This window comes from Struthio camelus, chromosome 12, assembly GCF_040807025.1.
Source record: "Struthio camelus isolate bStrCam1 chromosome 12, bStrCam1.hap1, whole genome shotgun sequence".
NCBI classification, from domain to species: Eukaryota; Metazoa; Chordata; class Aves; order Struthioniformes; family Struthionidae; genus Struthio; species Struthio camelus.
Window position 1 is genome coordinate 658719 of NC_090953.1, and position 14953 is coordinate 673671.

General features: G+C 43.8%; 1 protein-coding gene across 3 annotated transcripts in view; it reads right to left on the reverse strand.

Annotated features, from left to right (window-relative positions):
- Positions 1 to 14511, reverse strand: part of ZNF710 (zinc finger protein 710) — a 45625-nt gene extending 31114 nt beyond the window's left edge. The window contains exon 1 of one of the 3 annotated variants that reach the window (XM_068958410.1): positions 14436 to 14511. The gene's annotated coding sequence lies outside the window, so the exon portion shown is untranslated. Of the gene's footprint in view, positions 1 to 11768; positions 12434 to 14435 lie in introns of those variants that run through there. The other 2 variants (XM_009686382.2, XM_068958413.1) reach the window with 2 other exon arrangements.
- Between the last annotated feature and the right edge of the window lie 442 nt (positions 14512 to 14953).

The window sequence follows — 14953 nt, forward strand, 5'->3', positions numbered from 1 at the left end:
TTATGTTTGTTTGGAAAGTATTTCTCAGTGATTTATTGAGCAGGTAAGTATAACAGAGAGAGTTTTAGCTGGTCAGTAGTTTATGAAATCACAGCTCATGACCGATCCAAGGAAGCAATCTTGCTAAGTCAGATATGGAAAGTATAACAGCTCTCAATCAGTACTGATCAGGTATGGTTAAATTATGGCTGCAGACACCCGAGATGGATTTACGAGATGGAAAAAGTGGCTGTCGCCCTTCCACTTGCACCACGCAATATGATATAGACCTGTTATGTGACAGAAGAGTATCTATGGAGAATTCCCACCCTTGCAGCAGCAGCACACAGCCCTGGAGAACAACAGCTGCTCTGCCAAGAAATCAGAGCTTCACCTGTTTTGCCTTATAACCACCTACCTCCTCCTCTAAGGAGCACTCTTGCACAGCTCACTGAGTAGAGAGGGAGAGGGCAAACGCGGCCTGTCATGCTCAAGTTGCATGAAAGGTACCTACAAATCTATGATCTGCAGCAACATCATAAAGATTTTAGGAAATAAAGCCAGAGTGAATTGGGTTTGCTCTCTTTTCCAAGTACCTGAATATACTCTAGCAAGCACAAGAGGATCTAAAACCGTTACAGGTTTTTTTTGTTTTTTAAACCATTTCACACGGGTTGCTTTCGCTGTCCTGTCCCCCAAGATCCCTTTCCATGACCTTGTAAGTCTTCTTTTGAATTGCTCCTCAAATACAAAACTGACAGTGGGACAAAGAGGGGAGCTACATGAATGAGACACACCTCAAAAATGCTCAGTTCAAAGCCACGCTAAACCTTATCTCCCAGCCACAGCAGCTGCAGCTCAAAGGTACCTTTATTGCAGAAGGTCTTCAGTGGCATTGTAACTGGAAAAACAAGGTAGGCAGTCAAGTATGAACAATGGGATAATCAGGAGTCAGAAACAGAAAGCCATGAAACTCAGCATAAGATCTTCATAAGTAGTGCATTTCTTCAGCCCAGGGCTGATGAACTGTATTCTATCAGGGCAGCAAGCAGAGAGCCCCAAGAGAAGCCTAGTTCTACTCTGCTAGATGCTCTACAACCAACCATATGGGAGAACAAGACATCACGATGCCAAACAATAGACAATGAAAGCGTGACTGTTCACGAAAACGAAGCCTTTTACTGGTAAATAAGGGATAGCATAGCCAACAACACTTTTTCTACTCCTTTCTGCTCTTATCTATGAGAACATAACAATTGTACATGCATTCCGGTTTTTAATAAGGTCGTTCCTGGTTCTAATTGCACTTATACATGCTAGAGAATGCAGCAAGAAATGTCTCTAATACACTATTTTGCTTTTATTTCATCTAAATTCAGCAAATGCATGCATAAGCACCTGTGTGTGCATACACATGGTCCTCTTTTATGAAAAAATCCTTCTTTAAGCCTCTGCCTAGGGCCAAAGATGCTGGTTTCTATCTTCCTTCTCTCAGTCCTGAGAAGTACCACTCTGGGAACATAAAGGCAGTATATTTCAAAATACTGAACTCTGTCATAAAAGGAAAAAAAAAAAAACAAAAACAAACTCCAGCATGGAGCCTAAGCCAATGCAGATAAAGTTTGAAACAGTGACAGGTAAAATTTGAGTCACTGAAGTCAAAGTGACTGATATGGAAAACACCTTTTCTAAGCTAGAAGGCATTGTTTCTGTCCTAATGAAAGATAATAAATGTACGGCAGTTAGAGAATGGATGCTTCAGAAAATAAAGCCTGTATACGTAATTTCAGACTGTTTGAGTCTAGAAGAGAATGAAGTTTGGGGATTTTTTTAAAGCTGAGCTACTCTCTGTTCTACTTCAAATACCTCAGTAAGGAATCTATCAGAGTTATCTCCGCAGAAAGACTGCCTGGCATAAAGGACTCCACATCTGACTTCTTTCCTATTTCTGGTAACTTCAGCAAAGTGGAAATTTGCATTTTGAAATCTGAGTCCTTAAGTATTCCACATTCTCAGAGTTAAATATCTGAAAGCAGAGGAAAAGAGTAGTCCTCAATTATATTTCTGCATTCATAGAGCTCCTACAGAAATGTCTAGCAGTCCAGTCCCATAAATGTTGAATGGGACTTATCACGCTTTACTTGTATAAAGCAAAACAAGACAACTCAAATCCCAAGACAAAATAAAAACAAGCAAGGAGGCTGGCAGAGCAGATTTCCTGCCCAATACGATTCTGGAAGTGCCATGCCTGAGCAGGCTGGCTGAGACATACTGTCTTCTGCCCATGCAGTTCAGTTAAAATCCAGGACTATAGTTTGGAAAATGCGAGGGGGCTGAGACACCAGCTTCTGAGTTGTTCCTCGTTCCCTTGCACCTTTCTAAATGTGCAGAAACTCCTAGCTAACAAGGTGCGAAGGGGCGCTCAGAGCTCCGGCAGATCTCTCACCGCAGCTTCCATGCACTTGTTGCCAAAGCCAAACCCAGAAATACATCATCAAGTTGTTTCCAAATCCTTGTAAGGCCATCTCTGAGAACAGACACTCCAGATACCGAACTAGTGCCTCTCCACCCCAAGAGACAGTTCGCACAGATAGGGATGATACTTGCTTTATATTCCCCTTCCATTACCAGAGGAGTTTACAAAACAGAGAGTTGGATTATCTGCAATTCCAAAGATTAAAAACACCTCTAAATAGACTCCCTCCCTCTTAATCTTGCACTAATTTTTCACTGCCATATTATGTAAACCCAGGGAAACCTGTGTTTATGTTACTGCCTCCCAGAAGTCCTGGCTTCTTAAGGCCCATATGCATTCCAGTGAAAAATACATACTTGGCCACCTCGTGAATCAGAAAACAGATTCAAAGCACGAAAGGTGTGTTGACACACCGCTGCAAAGTCTATAAATAATTACAAAAGGAGGAGAGCATGAGAAGAATAGTTTGCTCTTCATAAGAAAGAAACGTATGTAGGTTTCATGCTATTGGATTTACACACTTACTACCAACCACTTAAAAATCATACAAACATTGGCTTTTTTGAATGGAAAATGTATTTTTAAACATAGTAATCAGAGTGCCAAATTTGTTTTTCCTTCTGGGGGAAAGGCAAAGGACTGTTCCTGGTTTGGAAAAACATAACATTAATTGTATACTTCTGTGGGATTTTCATTGTCAAGTTAAAAGGAAATCTCCACTTCATGTTTTCAAGCTTTATTGCATTTATATTTTTGTGTATGTTACAATGTCGTAAGAGTTTCTCTAGCATTTTTTAAGTGTAGGCTGAAATTGTGCCCAGAAGCTGCAGATTTATTTATTTATTTAAATCCTGTTCAAAGAACAGAGCGTCTCATCATTTTCCAGAGTGTAAGTGTCTTACACATATAAGATCTATTTTTGTTCTATGTTTGCAATGTGTTTCTTTCCTTATTGTCGTTAGTTCCCCATAGCACTCGCTCATGCACACGTGCTACGCGGGCAGGTCAATAACCATCTTCCTTTTCCAGCACCTTCCCCCTCCTCCCTCCTGATTCAGATTCACACGGCACAGGATAGGCGTTCAAAGGTGGCTTCAGGGTTACTCTGCGACTTTCTTCCCAGTGTCACTGCAGCATCTAAAAACTACAAAATACTTGGGGCCAGAAACGCCCAAGACACGTAGTCTTGCCGTGGGGACGAGGAAGGCTGGCAGGACACCACTGCTCGCAACGGCAGCTCTGTGCCAGTTGAGAGGTCCGCTGGCTAGTTAATCGGGCTTTAGGGTTGCTTTGCTCCATTGGCACAGCACATAGAAGTCTTAACGGACCGTAGCCCAAATAACGACCTTTCATCTGGGTGCAGCAACGGGGCTAAACGGTCCTCTGGTATAAACAGCACGGTCCCACTAGCTTACACTGCGCGCCCGACTGCACGTCTGCTCCTGTGGGTTCACTAACTACAAGAGTCACTAGCTCCATTGTGCTCAAATTAAGCCGCAACAGCAATAAGTTATTGTGTACAACCAGTGCTTGGTACACAGCATGGATATAAACCGCTGTGCACATACTCTTTCTTCCCTAACTGAAACAGCAAGCATGTGCTTGAGAGCGCAGGTTCTTCAGCCCTGGGCGCCTGCACTGGCAGTTCTGACTGCCCAGGAAGAGGATCAGGTCCTTGCTCTTTACATAGGGGCGGAAGACAATTTATACAAAAGGAAAAATCCCCATGCTGTTTCACCTCCACATGACCTGTAACAGACATTTGCAAACAGACTCTTTGCAAACAGTTACTTTTGTAAACTGAGAAAATAGCTTTAGTAATGGGCAGTGACTTTTTACCTTTTGAATTTCAAGCCAAATCATGAGTTCTTAGTTAGGCAAACTCTATTCATTTAAAGGGAAAAGGGTCAGCAATATCTGCCTCAAATAAAAACAATATATTGATAACAGCTTATTGAAAAGTCCACGGGCTAGTGGATCAGGCAGAGGAGCCAAGAGGCAAACATATTTTTTCATCTGTTTTTCATAAAAGCAGGGTTTCTTGAGAAAGATGGACTTAGTCCAGTGCATTAGTCTACAGAAAATCAGCTAGGAGTACTGAGTGGATATCAGACTAAGGGACATTTAGGCTGAATACTTTTCCTGACCGTATAACACACTAAACTTGGAACAGAATATTACAGAAAGTGATGAAACATTCATTTTAATTTTTCAGTACTGCATTGCTAATTGAATTTAAACTGCCAGTTCTCATCATTTGAGACATTTAAGTATCCATTTAATGACAAGTGGCTCAGCGTGTACCAACTACAGTTTTTCAATGCCTCCTCTATCAGGCACATACATAGTCTTTTGAACCTGGAGTTTCATGAGGTATGATACCTACTGTCCCTGCACCTTGTAACTTGAGTTTCACTCCTTAAATCTTAACAGATGTCAAACAAGCCTGAGAATACAGCTGCTTTGGTCACAAAAGGATGTGAAATAGCAGTCCAGTATTACACTCTTAGAAAGATCACGTTGTCTAACGTAATAGAAAATGCAATCAACAAACTGCTGGCCTTTACTGGGGGAAGGGGAGATTTTTGAACTTTAATTTATTAATCTTAAGAATTTTTTATATCTTTTATAACATATCTACAAGACTGTTTTTGTCTATAGACACTTTTCCTTTGCTTTGGCAACACCAAGAGCCGGCTCATACTAGAACCTGCTTGAACTACATCCAGCCACATTTTCAAAAACATGGGCATAATTGCTAAATTTTGTACAGTTTCTATTTACAACGTGGAGATGCAAGGAAAGCCTTTTAAATATATGGAAAATTCAACTGCTGAAATAATTTGCTTGTATGTGTCCCTTGTTGATAATCATAAAATGAAGCGACCACTCAAAAAAACTCATAGATCAACACTCACTCTCTGCAGCAGAGTTCTAAAATTATCCTAATGGAGTTCTGAACGGTCAAAGAATAAAACTGGGAAGGCCAAGAAATTCAACAAAAGAGGCTCGGAATCACTAACTAAAGAGGCTCTTTCAATCCTATCATCTGCAATTCTGTCTTCTACAAAATAATTTTTCTCTGGAGTGCTACTAGCGCCTACAAATTCAGGCCCTAAATCTGCAACTCATCTGAACAGCGGATAAAATTCTGAAATGAACTGGTCTACTCAAACAGCTATGGGCTACTCGTGAGTAGGCGCTGAAGGATAAGCCTCTCAAGCAGTAAATGCAGAAGAGCTGATGAGAATATATTACTGACATCTATAAAATAAAGACAATAGGAAAATGTGGAACGACACGTCAATCAATTCCTGACAATTATAACTCCTAGATGGCTCCAATAAAATGCTTGCAATTGCCAAAAAGTACAGAGACATTAAAGTTCAAACTTTATAATGACCCCTTTTCAAGTGGCTGAAAGGTAAGTCACTCAAGAGTGGAAAGTCTTCTATTAACGAGGATGGGAGTCTCACAATCGCTCTTTATTTGTATTCTGGCTGGAAATGGGTGATAGCTTCCCAGAATGCCGATTCTTAAAATAACAATTAACATTTCCCAAAAGCAGCCTGCTAGTGGGATCAGTCCTAGAAACTTACTCAGCAAAGTTCAGCGCCTTCTTAGCAAGATCGATAAGGAAGCCAAGGAAGAGCAAGGATGGGCTACTAACTGTACGGACAAACACCTGACCCTGTTTTGATGAGCAAGTTATGACTGAAATTTCCATTCAGACTACTTCCAGAACATTAAAATCTAAGCTGTGGTCAGCGTCTGCAGACTAGAAAGCAGCAAGAGGAATTATTAAAAATAGGAGAGCTGTGACAGAGTCTTAATGGAAGTGTGCCGGAAAGATGGGCGGAAAGAGAAAAGAACTCAGCAACGGGAAAGATAAAGTGTAGAAGTGACAGCAAGTTACAGAGCTAGCATCCATCTTTTACTCTTTGAGAGAAAGAGAACAGCATATTAAATTTTAAACAAAGACCTCCCCAAGGGAAAACATCCAAACACCCTCCTCCAGCTTACTCCTTTTATTTCCAATCCTGTTAGTTGTGAGCTCATATAAACTGAAACCTTCCTAGTCTCAGGAGTTTTAAAAAAATCCACAAAGCAGCTGGCTTAGTGGACCTCTGGAGAGGTCTGCTCCTGAAGAACTCCTACTCCAGCACTGAATGACCAAGGAAAAAGCACAGACTTGCCTCACGTGCTTTCCCAGGTGAATAAGACCCTGAGACAGTGGCCTCTGCAAAGGGGATGTGAGAAGAAATGGAGGATGAAGGAAGAAAAAAAAAAAGGGGGAGCACTTAAAGAATTAAAAACATGAAAGGGGAAAAGAGAGGGAAAGGACACACAGTCTGGTAAATGGAGGAAAATACAGATGAGCAATGTGCTGTCAGGAAAAGGGCAAAGAGGGGAGAAATCATCTGGCACCATGGAGCACATACGTACAGAAAACATTGCGACTGAGAAACAGGAAAGATAAATTTAGAACAAGCAAGCGGTCTTCCTTCTGTAATTCTATCACTCCTTCCTCCCCCTCTCCTCGTCCCTCATTAGATCACCTAGGTGCATGAACTGCAAGCAGACTCCAGGCCAGCACGGCTCCCGTGTCTCACACGCAGTAGCCGGGCGCTCCTCGGCCTGGAGATGCCGCGCTCCCGAGCTGGTGGTCACCGGCAGAAACAAATCACACAACGCTGCTGGCCTCAGCTGCGGCAAGGGTGGTTAAGGTGGTGGGAAATTGCAACACTTCTGTAAGGAATGATGTTAAAGATTTCAAATAAAGAGTTAGCAGTGTGCCTTCAGACTCTAAAACGCTTCTCCTTTAATCACAGCAATAATCCATCTCTCAAAACTTGAGGTCCGAGGTCTTAGTTTCCCTCCAATAATTAACAGGACCTTTAAACCTTACACAGGACTGCCAATGCAGCTGGATCACAAAACAGAAACATATTCTGCAGGGAATATAAGGCAGAGAAGCACAGCAGCAGACAGCTTAAGGATGGCCTATGCTCTTTAAAGGCATGACATTTTTTCCTAGTACTTAGACATTTCATTTCTGCATCAACTGTTTAGGGCCTCAAATTGCAATCCCTGTGAAAATTTCCTCTTTACTACAGTGGCTCACACCCTGCACAACAAAGTATATTTGGGAATATAATGCAGATGTAGAAGTATGTTTTTATATACACAAGATGTGGAAGTAAAACAATGAACATGTCCACATGCTACTTCCTAGTTAAAATACATTCTTCCCTAAAACTGACCTGCTGAGATAAAACCATTAAAGGCTTGACTGATACTTCCTTCTTTGTCAAAACCTCTTTGTGTCTGTCATTTGTATGGTGTGCTACAGACATTCATGGTTTTGCACGCAACATGGAAATTTGCTGCTGGTCTTGACGCGGGGGCCCACAGAAAATGCTGTAGAACAAGTAGAAACAACTGAAGAATAGCTTGGGTTTTAACTAAATGTATTCATTTCTCTCAGTTTGCATCACAGAGTTAATTTAAAATACAGTTGCTCTGTATTCTGCTTTTCTTACTACAATATTTAAGTCGGAAAAAATATTCTACCTAGCAGTATATGGATCCACCAGATATTCCAGCAACATTTATGCTACGGACAACTTTCAGACCCCCGATCACTTCTGATGTGCAAACCCACACACGCAGCAATGAATACCCTTGGGCACAGTTCCTTTTGTAGGCCTTTTTTAGGACAGAGTTGCACTGGATGTTTGGCATTAATGACCAGGTTCAGTCTCCTTTTCGTTCCCTAGCTCTTGGGGAGGATTTCAGTCCCGTCAGTCATTCTTTCCTTCTCTAGCCCCTTGCAAAACAGCCTGGCACCTCCAGCAATCTGCTCTTGTTTCACTTCTGTCTTTCTAACCGCACTGTCCACAGCTCGTTTCTGGCAGAAGTTCTAAATCTTCCCCGGGGGCATCTTCCTCCGGGCCCAAACTCCATACCTCCAACCTCATGTCAACATCTGAAACTCCTCTTCAACAGTTTCAAATTTAGACAAGGCTTCTGTTTAGATCATACAGACCAAACTCAGTTCACTGCTTGCCATCTGCTTTGATTGTTGCTGTCCAAAAACTGTAAGAATTCCTGTTATTACGTATTCTCCACCAAAATTTGTCTTCCTGCATGTCTTGTCTTCCCCACCATTTTTCATGGCTCATATTTTAGATTCTCACTTCATCAGAAAGATTTTCATTACTTTTGACCTCAAACTGTCAGCTTTCATTCATATTGCCATTGCCCACAGTAAGTTTGTCCAATGTTTCCTGGTATTCCCATTATCATGACTCCTGTATTTTCATTTTATATTGCTAACCACTTCTGCAGCTTGTGATGTCTTAGTGCTTAGACAGTTGGTACTCACTGGCCTACCGCAGATCCCCAAACTTATCTCACATCTTACATGTGATTTCTAAGAAGCTCTTACAGAGCTGCCTTCAGCTTGGCCCATAACCACCCTGATTTTTATTACAGAGAGACTGAGTTAAGCTGAAAAGTCCAACTTGAAAAACACATCTCACTGTCAACGATGATGACTCCAGATAGTCCAGACACCCATGCAAATCTCTCATTCCCTTTTTGGCTTTTTAAGTTCTCGGCATCAGTAGCTTTCTGTAGAGCACAATGTGAAAGATATTTCCTTTCACGTGTTGATAAATTTATATCTTTTCAATGTATAAGGAGCAAAGTAACATACTGGATCCTCCTTCTCCAGCCAATTCTTTTTTTAGTAGAGTACCAACATCCTCCCTCTTACTCTTCTCTTTTGGAAGAAGAAAATGCTACTTCATAGAATAGTTTTGCCAAATCTTTCATTATTCTCTCTCTGACTTTGCCACGGGCATTTTCAGGGGACTGACCAACACCGCTCCTGGGTATTCTGCTGTGGCGCCACACCGTTTCTATATATGAACACTTAGTGGCATTTGCAGTGTTACCATCCCTCCCGTTTCTTTTACAGACCAGCATCACATTAACATTTCTAGCTGTACCTGCATACCAGTCAAAGGTTTTCGTCTGCGCTGTCAACAGCAACATTCAGGCTCATTTCATGGTTTGATTCAGTTAATTTTTAACCTCGTAAGGTGAAGAATAGTTTCCAGTTTTCCTGCTTTGTACATTTCAGCTCCCAACATGAAATTTCATCTGTCCTTGCACTCCACATTGTGGGTGCAGTTTCACCGAGTAAATTATGTAAATTAAATAACAACGTGTAATGTAAGAAAATATTTTGCTAATTTGCCATTCATCCCCTTTCCTCATGATTTATATATTACTGAGCAGTGCAAGGCTTAGAGGAAAACCTTGAAGCTTCTGTTCTTCACCTTTCACCACAATGAAAATAGATCAGTTAATCTTACTCTTTTGCTGACTGTCTCCTAGTTAGTTATTGATCCAATACAACTCTGCTTCTCAGCCCATCACAACTTACTTTCTTTAGTGTAGGACCTTGTCAAAAGCCTCCTGCAGTCTAAAGAAATAATGCCAATTGATCCTCTTTCATCTGCTACTTTACCAACATATTCCACATATTCTAAAAATTTAATGAGAATTTTCTACATTGACTAGATCCCATCAAATCATGACTCTTCACGTGATCTCATAGTATGTTTTGAATTACTGATTCATCCACTTTGCCATGTGAAAGCACAAGACTTACAGACTTCTAATTCCCTACCTTACTCCTACAGCTTTTTAAAAATACAGTGTAGCATTTTCTACTCTCCTGCCTTTGAAGACGGTGTCTGTTTTAAATGAAAAAGAGTGTATTATTATTTTAAAGAGTGCATTATTATTTTAAATCAGTTTGTACAAATTTGAGGACCTTCAAGACTCCTGGATGGACCACAGGGCTGCAGGATTTACTCCATTTTCATTTAGTGACCTGCCCCCGCGGAACAACTTCTGCTCCCTCACTCACTGAATTATCTAATTTTTATATCAGGAGCAACTCTCTTGAAATTTCAGATGAACTTTCTACATGTTTCCTCCTTTCCCTACGCATAAGAACATTTCAGGCACTGCCTATCTACCTCAGTTTCTCTGCTGTGGCGGCCTGAGAAGGAAGAAAGAGTGGGAGACTACAGTTTTTTTCCCACTTGAGAATGTTCACAGAAATTCAGAAGACGTGACATTAAAAAAAAGAGCCTTGCCTCCTCCTGCTCATTTCTTCTTTACTAAAAAGTTACAGTAGTTTGTACAGTACATTATACAAATGAGCAGAGCAGAGAAACGGGAGAACTGTGTTATCACAGACACTAAGTAAGATCTGAACAGTTTACAAAGATTTTCAGGCAGGATGCTTAAGTTTTTTTTTTATTTGTTTTTTAATACTTTACTGTCAAAACTGACAGACAATTGAGAGTGAAGACCACCATGAGGAAAATTTAAAATCACATTTCCCTCCCTTAATTTAAAGTCTGAGAAAGCAAATACATTCCATGTTCGTTCTCTAAGCAAGCCTCCAGCAAAATCAGAGGAAAGAAGAATGATGGTCTCTTTATTTTTGAAATAAAGAGAAAACCTCCATAATTCACTCCAAAAAGAACACTCTTCCTGAACAGTGGCATGTATTTCACTCCTCTGTATTATGCTTTTGAAAAAAAAAATTTTTTTTAGGGAAAACTGCATCTAAAAACCAGGAGGCTGAATCAGGCCTTCCTCTAATTTAAATATTACTGTATCACACTACAGTTTTTTTGTGAGAAGGACCCGAGGGATGAGGAAAACAGTACACAGGGTTGTAAGAGGAAAATGTGGAACAGTAGGATAAAGAAAAAAACCCTCATAGTTGGATCACAGTCTTTCGTCCCCAAGTTCAGACTCTGTTGGAAGGCAAAAGTCTCGATGGGACCTTAGATGGGAATTGTTAGTCATCCTGAGAGCTCCCTGTTTTGCAAAGATAAAAAAGAAACAACTACAGCTATTTAAACACATCTGATCTATCCAGCAACTTTTTTCCATTCAAAACTGTAAATATCTCCATGGTAAGCAAACCTTGTCTAGGTATTTTGGAGCCTGTGCTTTACTGCCATCAGCGTTCATGTGGCGGTGGCACCCACAGCCCAAGCAGGTTGGGTTCTGCGGGGCACAGAACAAAAATTGTAGCTCCTGTCTGCCAGCTCTTAAAATGTCAAAAAGTAAGACGTAACAGGTTAAGGAGGGGAAAAAAAAAACAAAACCCAACAACAGTAGGCCGTAGAGGGAAAGGGGAGAGACAGTAATAAAAACAGTAGGATGCCCAGAGTTCCTAGCCAATCGGCAATAACAATCACAACTCACCACTTACCTCTGCCTGCTATTTCTTTTGTTTTGGTCCTGATTTGGCAAAACATCCAAGTACATGATTAATTCAGTTGATATTAAGGAGATTGCGCCTAAGCATATGTTGAAGTGGAGCCTACTTCTCAGCCAAAAGACAAATGTAAAAAACTATGCCTTCATCAGCGCGGCATGTTTGTATGGAACGCTCTCACTTAAGGGTCTGTATGCTGGCGTGTTCCTTCAGTATGAAAACATCACATTGTCTATTCATTAACATTTCTAATTGCTCAGTAGAGCAGTACGAAGTTTACGTTCATTCTCTCTCTACAGTGCGTTTCCTAAGCTAACTTATAAATGAAAAACCTTTTGTGCATTGTAGTCCAATAAAACAACTAAGATCACTTCCCTAAAGATTAAACCAAACACAAGCAATGTCAAAACCAGTCTCACTCACTGAAAAAAAAAGGTGTTACTTGGGCACTGGGGAAGCAGACTTTTACCCCATCCACCTTTTACCCCATCCACTTCAGGTATTTACTTCCGATCCTCTGAGTTACCTCTTAAGTTGAAGTAGGGAATGTTTCTCAGTAGGTAACAGACCGCAACTTGCTAAAATCTATTTAATTTACCTTTTTATAGGGAATAATGAATACGTGATCAAAGAGGGCATCCGTTTAAACTTACTTGTAGAGCAGGAACCCTGACTCAGTATGATCTTTATTTAGCCTCTATTTCTGATGGTTCTCAGTTACAAGAACATGCCCCACTCTTTCAGCTATTCTTTTAGAGTGTGCAGAAACAAGCATTTCCATTCTTCTGCTAAAAATGACTTTTGCTGTCCCAGCAGCTATTCCTCCATTTACTGTCAAAAGTTAGTTACTCTTAAAAGAGTTCCAAAGGAGATGGCGAAACTAGTGCCCCTATTTGCAACTTCTCCAAAGCTTACCAGGGAGAACAAGGTCTCCCACTAACTTAAGATGCATTTGCAAAACAGTTATGGCCAGTCCAGACTACCTGCACAAATCATATTTAAACACTTCACAGGAACCACTGAGTATATATATGATTTCATTAGACTGGCTTAAATCAGTGATGCCTAGGAGCAAATACACTTAGCTCAGACACGCTGCAAGAAACAGAGTCCTTCCTGCCTGAAGCATGCATGTCTAAAGAACAGTTAGCGTACCTGCCTTTCTAACTGTGTCTCTTTCTAGTTTGTGGACATTCTAAGCAGCTAAAATCCTAGGATGACATCTTCCACTTGCACCATTCCACCTTCTTTTGACACACAGAATGCTTACAAAGAAACTACTAATGACTGACTAATTAATTAATCATAACTAATTTAACTATCACATCCTGTTGATTAACATGGAGCTATCAGAGGGTTGTAGAAACAGAAAGTCCCCTGATGAGCCACTTTCCCTGCTATGGCAAGACAAAACAAGCAAGTCACCAACAGGGACGGAAACACTCTGTGGACAAAACGCTTGTGACCCTAGACTGAGATTTCTCCTGCAAGTTCCTGGGACAGCGTTTTAAAGAAAGCTTTTTAAGTTTTGAGCAATCTCCAGTGCTTATGCGACAAAAAGACCAAAAATCCATCCGTACCCTACCATCTGGGGATCTTACCAGTGCAGTGACTGGGGCAGCCTAAGTCCTCTCGGCATCCGTCTCTGTGGGAATTACGGATGTATTTCATTTTTCTCCCTCCCCCCCACCCCCCGTGGCATCCTCTTTCTTTTATCGTAAATAATGGTGAGTAAACGGCAGTTCCAAGCTAAGACAGCAGTCATGATCACACGAGCCGTCAGTTTCCAACAGCCTAGCAACTGTTCCCAAAACTTCAGACACCGCAGTGCAGAGGTCAGCGGGGTTTGTCCATCCCAGGCCTCACCACGGCGCATCGCGGTCCTGCTCCCAAAAGCGATTCCCGTGTGTCACGCACAACGCGGTGCAAACAGCACCTGGTACCTGTCAGACTAACGCTCGCCTCCAAACCCGTCAATGTCTACGCAGTCAAGCTGCATTACTGTAATTCTTTAACCGCTTTCCTGAAGACACAGGGAAGCAGCTCTCCAACCTCGGCGTGTTCCAGCGCGGGACGGATGTTTGACACATCATGGGGGGGGGGGGGGTCGGGGACACGTTCTTCTGAATAACAGAACCCCAGATAAAGCCAACACATAGGGCACCGGGGGGGGAACAGCCCCGCCAGCAAACGCCTTCCTCTTTGGGCCGGAGGGTTCCCAGCTCCAGGCGCGTTAACCGTGGGAACTTCCCTCTCCAGGCGCTGCCCTCGGCCGCCGCCGCCGCCCGCGATGCTCCGCAACAGGTAAGTGACCAACTTGGGCGGCCCCGCGGCCGCGGCGGGCAAACTTTGCGAGCGGCGGCGGCGGGGCGGCGGGGCGGCGGGGCGGCCCCACGTGCGGGCACCGGGCAGCGCGGCGGCGGCGGCGGCCCCGCGCCGCTCCCGCTCCTCCTCCCTCCCTGCCTCCCGCCCCCGCCTCCCTCCGCCATCTCGCTCCGATCCCCTCTCCGGCATGCGGGAAACGTGGAAGCGGAGGCGCAGGCGACATGTCGGCGGCCCCGGCGCCGGGCCTGTTGCGGCGCGGCCCCGGGCTCGGCCGGCGCCCTGGGCCGCCCGGCGGCGGCGGCGGCGGCGGCGGCGGCGGCGGCGGCGGCGACTCACCGTGCGCTGCGCGGTGGCTCCGCGGGCGGGGGCTCGGCGCGCCCCGGCCCGGGCGGAGTTGCCGCCGCCCGCCGCGGCCCCGGCCCGGCCCGGCTCCGGCTCCGGCTCCGACGGCGGCCGCGGTCCCGGTGCGGCGCGGCGCTCCGCGCTGCCGGCGGCGCTCGGGTCTGTCTGTCTGTCGCTCTGTACAGCAGGAAGGAAGAAGGGAATGAGGCAGGGCTGACGTGAAGGGATGCAAAACAGCTCCTCCTAACTCGGCTCCGAGAGAAAGGGAGAGAGAGAAAGAGAGACGGAGGAGAGCAGCCCTTTTATCTCTCTTTTGTGTTCTCACTTCCTCTCCCCCCTCCTGCGCCAGCCCAAGTTTTCTTTGCTCTCTCCCGCTCCGAGAGGGCTCCGCGCCCGCCGCTCCCGCTCCGCGCCCCCCGCCCGGGCGCTCCCGGGGGTCCGGCCCCGGCCCCGGCCCCGATCCGGGGCAGCAAAGCTGCGGGGCGCCGCCCGCCGCGGCGGGGCTGCGGGGC